This window comes from Mya arenaria, chromosome 14 (genome assembly GCF_026914265.1).
Source record: "Mya arenaria isolate MELC-2E11 chromosome 14, ASM2691426v1".
Taxonomy (NCBI): Eukaryota; Metazoa; Mollusca; class Bivalvia; order Myida; family Myidae; genus Mya; species Mya arenaria.
This window is the reverse complement of record NC_069135.1, coordinates 43,635,027-43,656,633: the sequence shown is the minus strand read 5'-3', so window position 1 is coordinate 43,656,633 and position 21,607 is coordinate 43,635,027.

Sequence of the window (21,607 nt, the reverse complement as noted above, 5' to 3'; positions counted from 1 at the left end):
AGACGTTCCGTACGATGGTCAGCCGGTGTACAAGGTTCGCCTGGAGTCCGGCAACGGACCTGTAAGAACATTACACCGGAACATGCTTCTCCCTTTTCAGTCAATTCCCACTGACGAGGAGTCACCTGCACCTCAACCTGTCCCAAAAGCCAGACCGAGGACCAGAGCAGCCCCTGTTGACAATGAGTATGATGGCGACACTAGCTCGGATGAGTCAAGTTCCTCCGCTGTCTATATCATCCCTCAGCGTCGAGGTCTCCGTCGTTTCAGTCCTTCTCAACCGGCCACACGTGTCAATTCTTTAGCCCCGTCCTCTCCTGTCCAAACCCCTCATAGTGACGCTCCACCTACGCCCAGTCCTGTCCCGTCCTTACGTACTCCTGATCCAGTTATTTCTAGACTTAGTCCGAGTCCTGTTACTCCCATACCCGTGCCCAGGCCGCGACGTACTAAACGTCCAGCTGATAGGTATGGCGAGTGGGCTTATCAGCAAACAGCTGAATTCTTTGTTTGAGACTAAGTAGATTGAGTAGGCTTATGTATGAGTTGTACTGCTCTCATTATAGCATTTCAGGTAGTTTTCACAACAGTATTAGTAGTTTTATTATTATAGCGTAGTGTACTATGGTTTTACCCATTATAATATTCATATTGCGCTACAGGCATTTTCATTGCGAAGCGACTGCTGCCCTTTGTGACATATATGTATTAACAGTTGTATCTGTTTGAGATATACTCTATTGTATTTGCCACATCCTTTGTCTCATGTTTTATAAACAATACTTAAGCCTTTGCTATACATTATGAGATTTTATTTTTCTCGTAATATTATTTGAATACAATATCGTTGACACTTAATATTGATATCTATCATATTTCATTTCTTTGAGATAAAGTTATTTACTCTCTTTACCCGGAAAGTATGTTTCCTGAATGTAGGGTACATTCCAACCAGGAGGGGGAGTATGTAGCAAGGTGCATATTTCAGTGTTTTATTAGTTTGTGTGTTTGGTATGGTTCTATATCGTATATCGTTTTGTATTGTTTGTGTATCGTCGTGTTTAGTGTTGTGCTACGTAGTTATTGTCCTCTGTGCGTTACTGTCCGTCTATGTCCGTCAATGTCCGTCTATGTCCGAGTGCGTCAGAGCGTGAATACTGGTTATGCGAGTTTGTCTAAATTTATAGAGTGATTGATTGGTTCATAATGCCTTTTCCCCTTTTTCCCGCTTCATTGCACACGCCCTTATTTATATATACACATATATCATTCCGTTCTGAATCATCATCGACGCAAGTCAAGATTTCAATTGTAACAGTTGTTACTATTTATTTAATATTCGCTCTTATCATTGAGCTGAAATATTCTTACTTATTTAATATTCGCTCTTATCTTTGAGCTCAAATATTCATTCATATTTAATTATTATTTAGACGTGCCTGGTAAGTTTATTGCTCATAGTTCTTAGAATGTTTTATGTATTTAACCGCGAAGTCTCCCTTGATATATTTACCGATCACTGTCCATTGTCTTTGTATTTGGTGTTATTAATAATATGATTATGTTAGCATATACTTTTATATGTTTTATTATATGTTTTAGGTTTCGTTCGACTACGTATAAATAAATAATATTCGAACTCCGAAGTTGAGTGGTTTTGTCTTGGGACACCCACACTACATTGTCATAATTGGAGAATTAATGTTTAAGTAATCTTCTGTATAAAGCTTAAGGGTTAAAACTCCATATTCATACATACACTGACTATCAACCGACCTTAAAAACGGTAGGGTCTGTGCCTATTTCGAAGGTAGGGTCTGGTTACCCGCACCAAATGTATTTTAGGCCTTATCGGGATATCTTAATGTTAAAACCATTGTTATATTAAAAAATATTTACGTAGCATGCTGTCTATTATTCGCGAATATTCAACTACTTACGAGTCAGTAGTTGGGGATTCAGATTATGTCTTTATATACAATTTACAATATGAAAAATTCGACCGAAAAATGTTTGTTTATCCATGTACACATATGTATCTTTGCGACAAACGCTGTTTTAAATCACTTTTATTCCTATATTCGCCAGTCGGATATTCGACCATTTCCAGACGATTATTTGCAAATATTCAACTACTTACCAGTCAGTAGTTGGGGATTCAGAGTATGTCTATAAATATACGGTTGTAAAGGTCACATATGGATCTCAGTTATATTTTGCATTTTTTTCTGAAATATAGATATACACCAGGCCTCAGTTTCTCAAAACTTCTTAAGTCCCTTACAACAGGATTAAGCTAAACTCTCCATTTTTGTTGTTCTATAATATGCGTTATATTTATTTCTTTAAGAGTTTTTAGAAAATATATAAGACAAATCTGTATGCTATTTAGAAAAAAAAAAGCATTTTTCATTTATCGAAATCCATTATTAGTATGTATGTGTATTTGGCTAATTGAAATAAGCGACTTAAGCCTGTTAAGCTTAAGAAGTTTCGAGAAATTGAGGCCTGCTTAGCTTATAAAACGAGAGATATTATACCGTTCGTGTCTGTAAAGGTTCTGATACTTACTCGTTTTCATATTGCTACGCCCAATGTCATGTAGATCAAAGCATGTACTTTATTTGGTATTTCTAACATGGTATCGCTATAATAAAGGGCAGTAACTTTTGAAATTGTTATTTGATTACATCATATTTAAAGTCTAGAGAATTTTAAAAAAGGAAATAAATGCAGAGAAACGTTTTTATTTTTCATTTGTGTCATATAGTATACACCACTTTAGATATAAAAACCAGAAAATTAAAACGCTGCGAAATGTGATGTTATGATAAACTTTGAATGTTTGGAAATGTGAATAATGAGGAGTAGAAATATGTGAAATATGACAATAACAAGATCAAACATTGCAACGAACAACAAAATAACGTTACTTATTATGTATCATTTTGAAGAATTCCATAGATAAACTAAAGAAACACTGTTTGGTGTGAAATGTTGTGTTTAAAAACTGTTTTATATCAAGATTACAAAAATAAGTAGAAGAATAAAACACAGACGAACATATGCTGATATCCGTATTTTGAAACACAACCCAATACATGTTGATAAAGATCACAGTTATGTAACCATCTATTTTTTTGAAATTCAATTAATTTACAGTAAATGTATTTTATATTGCAACTCTTGTGTATATTTTTAAACTCAAAATGATAACATACTAAAGTGTTTGTTTATTATAGTATAACAGGTCTCAATTGAGGGCCAGCCGTTGGGCTTATCAGAGACCTTGAATAATAAACCTATTTACATCCGATTCCTTGTGCATGGGACATGGGGGGTGTTATTACAACAACAACGAGGACACTTCTTATACGTTCCCGGGAATAAAAAATATCCAAGTTAACTGGGATACATATGTGTGCATGACTAGTTATACCTCTGGTTGGTAGTTAGATATTCGCGACTAACCGACTGGCTATAATCGAAGAACCAACTGGTTAGTGGAATATTCGCAAAGAACCGAATGGAAATACTCTGAATTCCCAACTACCAACTGGTTAGTAGTTGGATATTCGCGAATAATCGACTGGAAATAGTCGAGTAGCTCAATATCCACATCTAACTCTGATTTTTTGAATCCCCAACTGGCATCTAGCAGGTAGTTGACTATTCGAATCCCCAACTGGCAACGGGTAGATAGTTGAATATTCGATTCCCCAACTACCAACTACCTTCCAACTTTACCGTCATGTCCTATGATCATTATTTTACACTACCCTTGCCAAAAAAGCTCAGCTTTCTAAAAAGCGCAGCTTTAGCTTAGCTAAAGCTATGCTTTTCAAAAAGCTGCGTTTTTTTAGCAAAGCTATTTTGAAAAAGCTTAGCAAAAGCTGTGTTTTTTATAGAAAGGTTAGCAAAGCTGTGGTTTTTAATAATAGCTTAGCTAAAGCTATGTTTTTTTCTCTAAAAGCTGAGTTTTTTTCTTCTAAGCTGCGCTTTTTGTTTATGAAGATGCGTTTTTTAAATCAAAGCTTAGCTAAAGCTGCGTCTTTTGACTAGGTAAAAGATTGCCTCTTATAAAAGCTGCGTATTTTTCATATTAGCTGCGTCTTTTCCAAAATTAAAGTTGGGTTAGTATTTCTTTAAAAGACTAAGCTTTTCAAACAAAAGACTAAGCTTTTCAAACAAAAGACTAAGCTTTTGGAGAAAAACAAAGGTTTATATTGTGAAATTCACTTTTCAAAATTTTCTTATTTATTTATAACACAGTTAAATAGAAATTCCAAAAAAAAATTGTGTTTTTTTTATTCAGGTGTCTGAAAATATATCATTTTCCTAAATTCCTTTAAATTGTTTTGAAAATGTGTCCCATCTCGTCAGGTCCTGATTATTCTATTTTATTTTTTTTATTTTAAACTAAAATTGAATCCATTTTGGTCAAGTTATTTTTTGTCTCTGTACATGCTGATTCGATTTAAAATAAGACAATTTTTGGCTGTCTTTGGCATTGAACCAGTGCCATTAAACTGGGTTTATGTTTAAACTTTTTGCTACTCAGAGCTAGTTTCTGTAGTTTTTGGCATAAATATTTTGGCAGGAACAGAAGATACATCTTTTTTTTATTGGCATCCCTTTTAAAAGTGTATCTTTAGTTTTATTGATAATCTACTGTCATTAAAGAGTGCATTTTAAGTGTATCTTTTTACTAAGAAGTGCATCTTTTAGTTTAGGTAAAAAAAGTAGTATCTTTGTGTAATAAAGTGAACATTTATGAAATTACACACATAAATACAAGAATATGAATCAATCAAACAATCAATTAATCAATCAACCAGTAAATAAGCATTTTATTATTGATCAATATACCTTCAAACTAAAATAAAATAAAGTAATGAAATAAAAGAAAGCTTATTTTAAAAATCAAAAATGTATTATAATTTCTTATTTAAATCAAAAGAACACATTTTACTTATAGGCAAGAATCACTTGCATGTAATAATAACACTTATAGAATTATTATTCCTTAAATTTCTTGTAATGCCACTACCAAATTCTTTGTCATTTCCTTTCCAATTTTACAACATGCATGATAAGCCTGATCTTATCTGATTGTACCAAGGACCAATTAAATCACAGCATTTAGGGAGCCAATTTCAAATCAAAGCTACTGGTAGCCATTTTGTTGGGATTTCATTAAAATAATTTTGATGATGTTTTAATTAATAAATGAATTCACACAAATTAAAACAAATTTATGGTAAAGGTATTAGTGAAGTAAAATAATGACCATTAGATCAGGTAAATATGAACTATGATTAGAAACATGACATACCACTATTGGATGATTTGTGATAAACTGACATGTGAAAGCACTCCGGTCATGGTATGTATTCTTTATTTCAGTTGTTAATTTCACTGTTATGACACTTGACTACTTGTTGGACTTTTATTTGTCAACTTTCAATCTTGTGCACATATTTTAATAAATAACAATGCTTTTGTAGATAGTAGATGGATGTAGGATTATTGGTCCCAGATAGTTGATTTACATAGTTTTAAAACTATCAAGATGCACTTGTTTTCATCCTTATATATATATATGTTAATATCATATTAACATATTAAGCTGAAATTGCCATACATATGCACACTAGCACCTTTGAAGCTATACAAATGATAACAGTGTTGGTTTTTGGAGGGGTCATAAAACTGCCATCTGCCACATGGCTTACCAGTTATTGGAAACTGGCCAAATTGGGTCAATCAATTTAAGTTAAGTACTAATAAAGTCATTACTTATTTAAAATTTGATACCCTGTTTTATTCCAGAGCTGTCAGGCATCTCTAGATTTGATAAAAATATAACAAAAGATCCTTGAGACTGTCATTTTCAAATTTGTAGCTTTAACAGTTTCATGATTTTCTATCAATTATTTTTGCCACTGAGTAAAAGGTTATTTTATTATTGCTAAATTTGACAAATATGTACTTGTTTGTCCGTCTGTAAATACATTATGTCCAGTTACAAGGTGTCATGTTAAATTAAATATGAAATTATAAAAATATATGTTACACAAACTCATGTTTAGGAAATTTAAATTAAGCAAAATGTGTATGTATTTATTCAAATGTGTTCTATATATTTATATATATATATAAATATTTTTGTAAAAATGGACACTTTTAATGCAGGTAAAATGCACCTGAGTGAATTTGTGCTCTTTTTTAACACAGAAAAATACACTTTAAACACAGCTTTTTTCATAAAATTTGGGTGCAAAAGATTCCCTTTCAATCAGTAAAAAGGAAGTGTGTTTTAAGCACTTCTTTACTGAAGTGTGTTTAACTGCGTTTTTAACACCAAAATGCGCACTTAAAACGCAGTTGAGTGCGTCTTTTTCTAGAAGTGCGTTTTTGAAGGTAATTTTTAGTTGCTTTTTGGAGATAAAAAACGCAGTTTTTCCCCGCACCTTTTAGTGCCCTTTTGCACAGAAGTGCGTTTTGAATGCGTTATTTTACCCAAAAAAAACCGGTTTAAACACACTTAGTGCATTTTTTTTCCTTTATTTCGTTTCAAGCGTATTTTTTTTGTTAAAAAACGCATTTTAGATACACTCAAGTGCGTTTTTAGTGCGTTTTTTGTAAAACCTTTTCTTCACCTGTGGTATTTTTTATGAAAAAAGGAGCTACGTTTTTTTTTAAAATAAGCTGCGCTAAATTAGCTAAGCTATTTGAAAAGCTTCATCATAAAGCTAAGCTTTTGGGCCATTCGCCATAAAGCTGCGCTTTTCATAATTAGCTAAGCTATTTTGAAGAAAAAACACAGCTCCATCCAAAAGCTAAGCTTTTTGGCCAATTCTGCCATAAAGCTGCGCTTTTCATAATTAGCTAAGCTATTTTAGAAAAAGCTAAGCTTTTGGGCCAATACCACCATAAAGCTGCGCTTTTCATAATTAGCTAAGCTATTTTAGAAAAAGCTAAGCTTTTGGGCCAAAACCACCATAAAGCTGCGCTTTTCATAATTAGCTAAGCTATTTTAGAAAAAGCTAAGCTTTTGGGCCAATACCGCCATAAAGCTGCGCTTTTCATAATTAGCTAAGCTATTTTAGATAAAAAGCTAAGCTTTTTGGCCAATACCGCCAAAAAGCTGAGCTTTTCATAATTAGCTAAGCTATTTCAGAAAAAGCGCAGCTCCATCAAAAAGCTAAGCTTTTGGGCCAATACCGCCATAAAGTTGCGCTTTTAATAATTAGCTAAGCTATTTTAGAAAAAGCTAAGCTTTTGGGCCAATACCGCCATAAAGCTGCGCTTTTCATAATTAGCTAAGCTATTTTAGAAAAAGCTAAGCTTTTGGGCCAATACCGCCATAAAACTGCGCTTTTCATAATTAGCTAAGCTATTTTAGAAAAAGCTAAGCTTTTGGGCCAATACCGCCATAAAGCTGCGCTTTTCATAAAAATAGCTTAGCTATTTTGCCCAATATCACCAAGAGCTGAGCTTTTTTAAGAAATTAGCTAAGCTATTTTGGCAAAAAAGCATAGCTTTAGCGCAGCAGCTGTGTTGTTTTTTTCAAAAAAGCTGCGTTTTTAATATAAAAAAGCTGCGCTTTTTCGGGCCAATACCGCTAAGCTTTTAGCTATGCTTTTAGCTATGCTTTTAGCTGTGCTTTTAGCTCAGCTTTTAGCTTAGCTTTAGCGAACCTTTTTTGGCACGGGCACCATTGTTCAAACTAACCTGTCACGCGTGATTGGGCATCGAGTTTGTAAATCTTGGCACTTGCCATTCTAATTTTCTAGTGACCAGTCACTGTTTACATAATTGTTATAATAAAATATCTAGGATATTATATATTGTTTCAGTTTAGTACATTTTTGGTTTTAAATAATCATAGAATATGTGTTGTAATATATCTTATTTACAATTAACATCTGATGTAATTATGTCTTTATATCAGTATTATATTTATGGAATTATATAGCCTGAATATCATTTGCATTAATATCTACATGTTTATTATTCGTATTTGTATTATGCATTTGTTAATCGGCACTTGCCATTCTGATTTTATAGTGACCAGTCACTGTCTACATAATTGCTCTAATAAAATATCTAGGATATTAGATATTGTTTCAGTGGTTATTCGGCAATCGCAAACGAACCCTTGTTACAAATTAATTAACGTCGACATATGTTTACTGCCACCGCCACCGCCACTGCTACTGCTACTGCTACTACAACCACCACCACCACTACTACTGCTACTACTACTGCCTACTACTGCCTACTACTACTACTACTACTACTACTACTACTACTACTACTACCACTACCACTACCACTACCACTACCACCCACTACCACCACCTACCTATACCTACTACTATTACTACCTACTACTACCTACTACTACCTACTACCTACTACTACTACTACTACTACTACTACTACTACTACTACTACTACTACCTACTACCTACTACTACCTACTACTACTACTACTACTACTACTACTACCTTCTACTACTACTACCTACTACTACTACTACTACTACTACTACTACTACTACTACAACTACTACTACTACCTACTACTACCTACTACTACCTACTACCTACTACTACCTACTACCTACTACTACTACTACTACCTACTACCTACTACCTACTACCTACTACCTACTGCTGCTGCTGCTGCTGCTGCTGCTGCTGCTACTGCTACTGCTACTGCTACTACTACTACCTTCTACTACTACCTTCTACCTACTACTACCTACTACTACCTACTACTACTACTACTACCAACCACCACCACCACCCACCACCACCCACCACGACACCACTCACCACCACCCACCACCACCCACCACCACCCACCACCACCACCCACCACTACCCACCACCACTACTACTACTACTACTACCACTACCACCACTACCACCACTACCACCACCACCACCACCACCACCACTACCACTACCACTACCACTACTACTACTACTACTACTACTACTACTACTGATACTACTACTACTCGCGATCTCTTTTCTGATTGACTATATGTTGCTTAAGATGTTATTGTATCTGTAATATATCAGTCGTATACGTTGTATTCTTAAGAAAACGTATAAAATAGCCCACAAGCACTTGTGGATTATCGTAGACGCTTTTGTTCAAAGTCACGGCATAATAATCCACAAGTGCTTTCTAGTGACTAATTTAACACAAATTGAATGATGAATCAGAAGTTTCTGTGGTGGTGGTGGTTGGGGTGGTGGTGCTGCTGATGGTTCTGCTGCTGCTGCTTCTGCTGCTGCTGCTGATGATGATGATGATGGTGATGATGACGATGATGATGAATTCAAAATGTGTGATAAAAGCTTCAGTTGAAGACATGATTCAATGACTTAATACAAGAACCACTGAAACCGACATGTTGTCACATGGAGGGTAAATTCTTCTATGCGCATGCGCACCGGAAGGCGATAGTACGACGATGAAAACACGACGGTACGATGATGAAAACGCGATAGTACGATGACGGAAACACGACAGTACGATTATGAAAACGCGATAGTACGATGATGAAAACACGACAGTACGATGATGAAAACGCGATTGTACGATGAAGAAAACGCGATAGTACGATGATGAAAACGCGACAGAACGATGATGAAAACGCGATAATACGATGACGAAACCACGACAGTACGATGATGAAAACGCGATAGCACGATGATGAAAACGCGATAATACGATGATGAAAACACGACAGTACGATGATGAAAACGCGATAGTACGATAAAACGATGGTGAAAACGCGAAAGTACGATGGTGAAAACACGAAAGTTTAACGCATTTTCTTTCATGCTTTTCGATGAAATATGGGGTTTTACCAGTGAAATAACAGCAGTGAAAATATCAAATTGATATTTTCACTGCAAAATAAGGAGTGAAAATATCAACTTTCAGACCTACTTTAAAGTCCTTTGTTGTAACATGTACTTGCCTTGATCAAAACAGAACACTGGACCTCAATAAATTATGTCAAAAAATGTTTAAAAAAATATAAAAGAAATGTTTTATAAATTTAAACAAATAAATATATAATTGGAAATTAACAACTTACCGTTTATTACCGGTTATCCCGTTTATCAAACATTTTACTGATCTTTGAAGCTGAATGTTCGAACATTTGCTTTCATACCAAACAAATTACAGGCAAAAACAACTGTTCGAACATAAATAAAATTTTATATCATCGTTCAAATGTATTTTGAACTGTTAACCATTGTAGTACGTAAAATGAGCTTCCTGGAGAATTCACACAACAATTTACAGATAGATCCGATATTTTTTACCCCACCCACACCTCAAAATGTGTCAACAAACTAGCGTGGCATTTACTCTTTTAATATCTGGAAAACAAACATTTCAAAGCAAAACAGACTGGTCTCTGACAGTAAGATGACTGAATATTAACTTACTATAAAACACGCGTACATGCAGCCTTAAACTAAGAAAAATGGTTAAAATCCAATGAGTATCCACATTTGTTTTGCTAACACATTTGACCTTCCAAATTTTCATTCTTTAAATAGCGGCGTAGTAATTTGGTTATGATTCATGTCCATCTTAAAATAAAAAGTGTTTTCATTATTTTTGGAACATATGTGCACTAATAATACTTCATTGTTTACTGTTCATAAAGCTTTGCAATAAAAAAACGAGCGAATATTAAGCTATAAGAATGAATAGCAGAGAACTATTTCTCAGCAAACTGAAAGTAGAAAAGTTGACAGCTATAATTATGCATGAGGGGCGCCCCACGGGTAGCGGCGTAAAGCCCACCCTTTTCAAAAAAGGGGGTAATTCAGAAATAAATAAAAAAACAAATAAAACTCCGAAAATAAGCATAAAAGAAACAGAAATTTTGTTTATTTCAGTGTAAGATCGTATTTAATTTCACTCGTGATCATAAAAAAACTACATTTTCACTCGTGGCTTCGCCACTCGTGAAAATATGTTTTTCTATGACACTCGTGAAATAAAATACAATCTTACACTGAAATAAACAAATATCCTCTATATCATCATCGTACTGTCGCATTATCGCGTTTTCGTTATGGTACTGTCGTGTTTTCACCATCGTACTGTCGCGTTTTCACCATCGTAGTTTCGTGATTTCGCGTTTTCATCATCGTTCTATCGAGTATCGCGTTTCAGATCAACACATTCTCAGGCGATGGCCCTAACGGCATTCCGTACTTTTGTCTATTTGTATATGACTTGTTTACGTTTGTTTGAAACCGTAGTTGGTTATTTTTCAAGTATGTGACACGAATAGGATGCGATATATTTGTGAATGATTCTGTAGTGTATTCATATCGCAGGCCGAGTAAATTATCATTTTATATTTGAACCTACTAGTCGAGTGAATCAGACAATAAGTATTCCATGCGTTTTGAATGATTTTGGTGTCGGATAATATTCAGACATTCATATATTATTTTGGTATTTAATTTCATTTGTAAGGCTGAGTGATCCGGGATCTCATTTGGCTCTAGTACACAGACATATCACTGTGCAGTCGACCAAACCTATTATATACGCTGTCGACCATCACCAAAATACATTAAAATATGGAGCTGTGTGAAGTTAGCTAAACATGCGATATTGGACATTGGACATTCAAAAACGAATGTTATGCTGGCATGACATGGGACATTGACATTCACACAGCTAAAATATGGTACAGGTAGCTCATCTTTCCAAGCACTCTGCATTTAAGGGTTGTACTACTGTTAAATAGTGTACTCAGTACTGGTTGGAGGAAAGTTATATCCCGAGTAAATGTTTTACCCTGGGCACGTTAAAGAACCATGAGCTTGGTCTCTTCGCTAGGAGCTAGGGAAAAGCACTCGGATCTCTTGTACATATATCCCTCTGTTTCTTCAAGAATTCTAATATCTGAATTTGAGAATTGCAGTCACCTCCATCTCATTATACTTTTGGCATTTAAACACAGTTTAAATCGTGATGGCGTCACGGCGGAGTCAAGCCATAATGCAGCCAATAAGTTCGGGCAACCATTGATACACTTGAAAATAAGCAAAAACAAACGTTAAGTGCTTGCCATCCGTTCGAAGCAAGTGCTGGTAGATAGTTATTGTACCTTATTTGTATGTTCATATTTTTAAGAAATTCGTCTTTTATAATTAGCTGATGCCTTACTTTTCATATTACCAAAACATATGCAAAGAAATGAATATGTTTAAATTGATATCTCTAATTGGTTCGTAAGGTAATAAGTATTCATTTTATCTTAAAAGCATAAGGCCGAAAAGGGGTATGTTGGTACAGCGTGAATATATACATCGTCATTGAAATTAAAGAGTGCTTTCTAAGTAACTGCATCCTTAAGTTATGCTTTGTTATTAATAAAATACCACCACTGTGACAGCATTTCCTCAGTTCGAGCCTAAGTTCCTAGTAGATGGTCGCGTAATTAAATGGAATTTCTAAATTAACATTTCCTTCAGATAACTTTGATTCTGACAAGAACGGCATATTATTGTTAGAAATACGATTCATAAAGCCTTGAACAGTATTTTAATACAAACATGGTTGTATTTTATACAACGCCCCCACCCCATCTCTAAGTGTATACACACACAGTAGGAGTGTCGTTGTAGATCCTTGCGAATGGTTGTCGAGATTATTTTGAGAACAATAATTAAGCAATTTCCAACCATTGTAAAGCTATGTTTCATCCTGGTTTTCAAATATATGAAGGACTGGCAAGCTAAGCGAAACGTAAAAAGATTTAAAGGTATCACACTGGTTGAATATGTTTATGATGATATGATTAGTAACAATATTTATATTAAACTGCAACTAGTCGTGGGTGATTCAGGGACGAGGCCATCATGTTTCTAATGTCGTTACGCCGAGGGACCAATACAGTGTCGTCCATCTACCGTTAAAAGCCAATTCCATTATGCTTCTGTAAAGAAATGATAGCATTTGAGACGTTTCGTGAGCTCTTTATGATACAATCACAAACATGATTTTATAACTGTATTAGATTGTAAAAATGATTCCAGAATGATCGAATGATTTGTCTATCAATAAAAGATCAGAAATGAAAATGTCATTGCTATTTGTACAGCGGGAGCTACAGGAGCAAGTCCATTAGCCTAACCTTTAACAAAAGTCCTGATTAATTAAGGTGCAATTATCACGGTCCATACAGTCGAACTAAACAAGAGACATTAAACGACTATAAAATTATCGGTCAATGTTTGGGTTACTGCATTGGCACGGTCACGCATTCGATTCACGGAGAGGTCAACCGGTCACTCAATGGAATCACTGGGAGTTCAACCGGTCACTCAATGGAATCACTGGGAGTTCAACCGGTCACTCAATGGAATCACTGATAGTTCAACCGGTCACTCAATGGAATCACTGATAGTTCAACTGGTCACTCAATGGAATCACTGATAGTTCAACTGGTCACTCAATGGAAGCACTGGGAGCTCGACCGGTTACTCAATAGAATCACTGAGAGTTCAACTGGTCACTCAATGCAGTCACTAGGAGCTCAACCGTTCACTCAATGGAATGACTGAGAGTTCAACCGGTCACTCAATCCATTGGGAGTTCAACCGGTCACTCAATCGGAGTTCAACCGGTCTCGAAACGGAATCACTAAAGTAAAAACGAACATGCATTGGATTCACTGGGCGCTTAACCGGTCACGCAATGGATTCACTTGGTGTTAAACCGGTCAAGCAATATATCCACTGTGCGCTTAACCGATCAAGTAATTGATTCACTGGGCGCTTTACCGGTCAAGCAAAGTATTCACTTGGAGCTTAACCTGCCGCGCAATTGACTCTCTGGGATTTAAACATGTCACTCAATGGAAGCACTGGGAGTTAAACCGGTCACTTAATGGAAGCACTGGGAGGTCAATCGGTCACTCAATGGAAGCACTGTGAGTTCAACCGGTCACTCAATGGAATCACTGGGAATTTAACCGGTCACACAATGGAACCACTGGGGATTAAACCGGTCACTCAATGGAATCACTGGGAGTTAAACCAGTCACTCAATGGAATCATTGGGAATTTAACCGGTCACTCAATGGAATCACTGGGAGTTAAACCAGTCACTCAATGGAATCACTGGGAGTTAAACCAGTCACTCAATGGAATCACTGGGAATTTAACCGGTCACTCAATGGAATCACTGGGAATTTAACCGGTCACTCAATGGAATCACTGGGAATTAAACCAGTCACTCAATGGAATCACTGGGAGTTAAACCAGTCACTCAATGGAATCACTGGGAATTTAACCGGTCACTCAATGGAATCACTGGGAATTTAACCGGTCACTCAATGGAATCACTGGGAATTTAACCGGTCACTCAATGGAATCACTGGGAGGTAAACCAGTCACTCAATGGAATCACTGGGAATTTAACCGGTCACTCAATGGAATCACTGGGAGGTAAACCAGTCACTCAATGGAATCATTGGGAATTTAACCGGTCACTCAATGGAATCACTGGGAATTTAACCGGTCACTCAATGGAATCACTGGGAGTTAAACCAGTCACTCAATGGAATCACTGGGAATTTAACCGGTCACTCAATGGAATCACTGGGAGGTAAACCAGTCACTCAATGGAATCACTGGGAATTTAACCGGTCACTCAATGGAATCACTGGGAATTTAACCGGTCACTCAATGGAATCACTGGGAATTTAACCGGTCACTCAATGGAATCACTGGGAATTTAACCGGTCACTCAATGGAATCACTGGGAATTTAACCGGTCACTCAATGGAATCACTGGGAATTTAACCGGTCACTCAATGGAATCACTGGGAGTTAAACCAGTCACTCAATGGAATCACTGGGAATTTAACCGGTCACTCAATGGAATCATTGGGAGGTAAACCAGTCACTCAATGGAATCACTGGGAGTTAAACCAGTCACTCAATGGAATCACTGGGAATTTAACCGGTCACTCAATGGAATCATTGGGAGGTAAAGCGGTTTATGCGCGAAAAAACCTCATACTCTTGTCTGCAAATTAAGCAATGTGCTTGAGCTAAAACAGAGCTCTATACTAGAAATAAACAGAGTTATTTTCTGCTAGAGCTAAGGCAATATTTTGTGTAGAGCTAAAACCAGAACTTTGTGCTAGAGTTAAAACTAGTCATTCCCAAATGCCGTCCAGGCTTTCTTTTAGCCTGGACCAGGCTAAACATCATAAAAGAAGAAGCCTGGACGGCATTTTAGAATGACTAGTTTTAGTTTTTTAGAGTTAAAACTAACATTGAATTGACTTTAACCATATATAATTTTCTCGATCAAAATCATCATGCATATTTGGTAGTACAATTTTTAAACGTGTATAAGTATCAATTCAAAAACTTTAATTAGAATGCCTGTACCATTACTAACACATGAATTACTTACTGAATACAATATCTTTAAGTGTATATGCTACAAATTAACTCAACGGGGAAAATGTGTTTTTTTTTCGGTTTTTTTCGCTTTGTAATGTGTATCTGAAAATTGAAGAAAAACAAATTACTTTAACATAAGCCATCAGAGGAATAGTGTGCTAGGGTAGTTGATTGCTTTCTATATCAATGAACAAATAAACAAAGTCAAGGCTTTGTACATATTTTGAAAACATCAATTGAATGTATTTCTGTACATCTAATCTTGCAAATGTTATGTTGACATCTAACAAATGGGTAGTCCAAGCAATCCGCTCAGCAATTGATTGCTTCGCCATTTAATGATGATGAAAAATGTGGACCTTCAGGTCATGAGAGCAGAGACACTGTTTTGACACTATATACACGCCTTCTCAACGCCAGCACCACCACTTATCGGTGCTGCCTAGTAAATGAGCTGCAGCCACTTCCGTTGTGCAGCTGTGCCTAGTGTTTATTTGTACGTATGTTTGTATGATTTATATTGATATATGATATATATATCATGGAGATATTTCGAAAGTCGGAGAATGTGGTACCATGTAAGAATAACTTTATTGCACATTGGCTACGCTTCTGTTTTAATATAAAAAGAACTGTGGTGCCAGAAGTTTGTTACTCTTTATATGAACTTGTTCATATTTTAAAACCTTTGAAATGAAAACAATAGAGTGCCATTCTTACCATGTATTATTATGCTTGTTTTGCCCATCTGTTGTGGAAGCAATAGGGTATGCAAAATACGTTAAAGAAAGTGAAAACAATCCCACTAAGGAGGCGTGCCGGTGTATTTTACCATGGAATTGCCCCTTTTAGACCTCAAGTCCTCGAAGCGACACACTAGTATGGAAGTCGGAATGTTGGGGGAAGGGGCGAAATGAGAAGTTTATTTTCATAAAGTTTCAGTGCAATAGTGATTATTACAACGGTCAAGCTAATACCGTGTAACATGCTTTGGAAATTTTATATTGGAGAAAAAGTGACAGGCCTTCAAAGACGATACCATCGAATGTATGTTTTTTTTCGAATGGATAGGCAAAATAAGGAAAATCATATATCTTAATGATCTTGGAGGCCTGCCACAAATGCTATGGGCATTCTCGGTCCATGTCCATGTCTATCACTTAGACTAAAAGCTCTCATGAACACCAGTCTCACAGCAAATACATGTAACAAGTCAAATCTTAATTTTACTTTTGTTTCAAATCATAACTTCTTACTGCGCCACTCAACACCGCCACCACTACTTCACAGCTCCATCACTAGGGCAACAGCACCAACACTTTTATAAAGTATTTGCCTATTTCTTTTTAAGAAGAATGTGTAAGTTTTGATGGGTACCGGCGTAAGTACTTTAACTAACAGTTCTAGTTTATTTCGTATGCGCCAGAATGTTCTTTACGGTGGTTCTATGCACCAAAATGAAGTTCAAATGCTAGCAGATTTCAAAATATGAACAAGACCGAATTGGGAGAAAAAGGTCCTAGCACCACAACCTTACCTGTAGTTAAAGTGTTCTAACACGGTACCACTAACTTTGATTTTCCAAATATGTCCATGTTAAAACAATATAAGATGAAATATAAGTCATAATTGCATGTGTACAAATAAATAATATGCACCGCTGCACCACGGAAGTGTCGACAGCTCATTTTCTTTGCACCACCGATAAATGGTGGAGATAGCGTTATGTAGGCATGATATACAAGCGTCCCACTCAACCCATGGACCCGTTCACCGGAAATTGTATTGAAACCAAATAAACCATCTGATGCCGTAGACAATTAAAAACTTCTTTCTCTAGCTGAACAGAAGACAATGCGTCCATGGTTATTACCATGATAAAATATTTTGTTTTCAAAATAATCAAATGAGAAAGAAAGAACATATTAATAACGTGTATTGGTTTATAACAATTTGTTTTAGCTCGACTGTGACGAAAGCAGATACAATCACTCTAGAATCTGTTTCCTCGGCAGAATCCAGTACAATCCCACAACATCCTGGATTAGTAACCTTCAAGCGTTTCTTTCAAATGGATCATTTATTCTTGTTTCAATTAATGTATTCCTGTTTTGTTTTATTGCAGGCATGTATTTCTGTGTAATATTCGTTTCTATTCGGGTAGCTTTTGAAGTAAACTATATTGCGCACCGCATTTGAACTACCCATTGATGTTGCATAAACAAAGCATTTACATGTTTGTCAAACAACATACGTGCAAAACTTATAAGTTGTAGATCATAACGAAAATTCGTATTGTTTGAAGTTACAAAAGTTATTGTACCAACGACCTCCAGAAACATTTACTTCTAACAGTATTTGACGAACACAACTCTTGGATAAATACAATCGTTGAAGAAAACGTATGAGACGACAAGTTATACCCATTAATAAGTCATTTAGCTAGAGTTGAGTAAACACATTTGTCTTGGTGGACTATATAATAAATCAGCGATATGCATGTCAAAGAGACTCAACTTTCATAAGACTATAAACGTTGTGAATTTAGTCGTTCGTGAGCCAATCCCCCTTTTCCTTTCGGTTTATATTTCCTCAGTGTGTTTACGAAGTGTGCCCGACGGTCGCATTTTTTTTCGATTCAGGCCGGAAACACATTATTTCTTTCTTTTTATGATTGCCTTTTCTTTCCAATTGCGTAAGAATTGACTTAGAAAACGCATTGTTTTATAAATTGCATCGAAAACCAAATACGACGTTAATTATTGACGCCATGACACGTAGTAATTTACGTTCAATTTTGACGTCAACAAGTTCCTCTAAAATCGCTTACGACGATTATTTATTTCCATTTTTCAATTAAAGGTCTTCTTTAAGTATATATTTTATTTCTGTGACCGAGATGGGGAAAATATCATTCAATCGAAATGTTAAAGATCAATGAACTGAATTTAGACAAACAAAGCAGCTTGTTTCTCTTCATTTCATGTGTCTGGTGAATTCTAGCCATATCAGCTACGTTATGTTTCTTACGAATTTTAAGCCACAAATTTGTTTGGTATTGTTTGATAAGAAATGCATATTTATCTTAGGTTGTCTCTGTATATAAGAGACACAAATATTCAAGTTTCCTTCAAGTTTCATAAACACAAAAAGGTGATGAGAAATTATTTGAATGCATAAAGTTAACCACAGACGTATGGTTGAAAACATGTGAGTTTTAGCATGACTCGATAGAAAATACCTATTTCCCAGAGTTTGTATCATATTTTTTCACATTATAACAATCCATTTTCTGTCTGCCTTTTTCCCCATGTGTTTGGAAAAATTGAGTCAGCAACATCATAGTGTTCAATCAAATGTCTGATCCGTTCCCAGCGGTGCACCAAACAGGCCGACCTTTGTTGAGTGCATTTGTAAATCTTCGCCATCAAACTATTCACAGGATGATATTCATTGAAATATTGTTTTATATCAAGTGGGCTATTATAAATAGTTGATCCTTTTGAGAAAAGTGAAGAGGAGCGTGGTGTATTATAACTTGGAAGATAACATGCAATTATTATCGTTTGATAATGTACTCATATCGATCTTAGGCATTTCTTTGGGACTGACCAACAACAAACGAGAAGATATCCCAGGGTAAACAACTTACACGATTATTTTAAGGAACCTTGGCCCACCCTTATGTTAAGAAACCTTGGCCCACCCTTATGTTAAGGTACCTTGGCCCACCATTATGTTAAGGTACCTTGGCCCACCCTTATGTTAAGGTACCTTGGCCCACACTTATGTTAAGGTACCTTGGCGCACCATTATGCTAAGGTACCTTGGCCCACCATTATGCTAAGGTACCTTGGCCACCATTATGTTAAGGAACCTTGGCTAACCATTATGCTAAGGAACCTTTGCCCACCATTATGCTAAGGTACCTTGGCCCACCATAATGTTAAGGAACCTTGGCCCACCATTATGCTAAGGTACCTTGACCCACCATCATGCTAAGGTACCTTGGTCCACCATTATGTTAAGGAACCTTGGCCCACCGTGATACATTATGCTTAGGAACCTTGGCCAACCATTATGTTAAGGAACCTTGGCCCACCATTATGCTAAGGTACCTTGGCCAACCATTATGTTAAGGACCTTGGCCCACCATTATGTAAAGGTACCTTGGTTCACAATTATGTTAAGGTACCTTGGTTCACCATTATACATTATGTTAAGGTACCTTGGCCCACCATTATATTAAGGTACCTTGGTTCACAATTATGTTAAGGTACTTTGGTTCACCATTATTCATTATGTTAAGGTACCTTGGCCCACCATTATATTAAGGTACCTTGGCTCACCATTATGTTAAGAAACCTTGGCCCACCATTGTGCTACGGTACCTTGGCCCACCATTATGTTAAGGTACCTTGGTTCACCATTAGGCTAAGGTAACTTGGCCCACCATTTTGTTAAGGAACCTTGGCCCACCATTATGTTAAGGTTCCTTGGCCCAACATTATGTTAAGGTACCTTGGTTCACCATTATATTAAGGTACCTTGGTTCACCGTTATACATTATGTTAAGGAACCTTGGCCCACCATTATGTTAAGGTACCTTGGCCCACCATTGTGTTAAGGAACCTTGGCCCACCATTACTGCTAGTATGCTAAGGTACCTTGGCCCACCATTATGTTTAGGTACCTTGTCCCACCATTATGTTTAGGTACCTTGGCTCACCATTATGTTAAGGAACCTTGGCCCACCAACATGTTAAGGTACCTTGGCCCACCATTATGTTAAGGTACCTTGGCCCACCATTATGTTAAGGAACATTGGCCCACCAACATGTTAAGGTACCTTGGTTCACCATTATGTTAAGGTACCTTGGTTCACCATTATGTTAAGGTACCTTGGTTCACCATTATACATTATGTTAAGGAACCTTGGCCCACCATTATTTTAAGGTACATTGGCCAACCATTATGTTAAGGAACCTTGGCCCACCATTATGCTAAGGTACCTTGGCCCACCATTATGTTTAGGTACCTTGGCCCAACATTTTGTTTAGGTACCTTGGCCCACCATTATGTTCAGGAACCTTGGCCCACCATTATGTTAAGGTACCTTGGCCCGTTTCATTTAAGGATCTTAGCCATGACTTCGAAAATTTTAGACGAATAAAAACGCCATGAATGGCAAAAGCAACCCTGTTTTCAACTAAAGTACTTGTTGTTATAAATGCATTAGAAAAATAACGAAAATTTTACACTAAGATTACTTTACTTTATGACAAATGTCTTTATTGAAACAGCCAAACGGAAAATGATATATTTCAAATGATTTTTTATTCCATTAACATATAACAGTTAGAGCTTATTCAAGTGAAATAACTATTATTAATATGTACATGGAATTAAGTCCGACCGTATGATTCTGTTGTTGTCTGTTTGTGATATTTGTTTTCAATTCCTGTTGTGATTATTTTCACAGAACCTGTATGGGGTATTTGACGTAGGCAATTCCAGGTGCAAGTATCAAGAACATTATTTCACGTCACTGTAACATACCTTCCCTACTATGCCGGTTGTATGTTTAATCTGAACTAATCAATGATTTTTGTGATCTTACCGGATAGCGTATGTATCAAATCATTTGTATGTTCAAGCATGAGGCCTATCTGGCTCCCAATTATCCAGATATGTTTTCCTCATTGATGATTAATAAGTCACTCCAGGCATTTCAACATTAAAAAAATGAGATGATGTTTTGTTTTATTTATAGCTTGTTCGTTATTCATGGTATTGTCGAGGTATGGTCGATATCTCGGTGCCGTTCTTGGCGTCGGTGAAGTTGGAGTCGTCTTCATGCAAAAAATACACAAGAAAAGCTTAGACGTTCAAAATATAAAAAAGAAACTTGTTGCTAGAGACATTGCGTACATGAATAGCAATGCCCTTTAGCTTAAACAATTATCGAGTTGTGCCCCTTGCTCGACTGACAATTAAGACGTGTGTTTGCGTTCGATGCGAGGCGCTCTTGTTTTGTTTTTTATTTCTAGTATATAGTCACAATTTATGTTCCTCGTCTAAGAATAAGTTTGCTGTAATTTACTTGTTCATATAATGC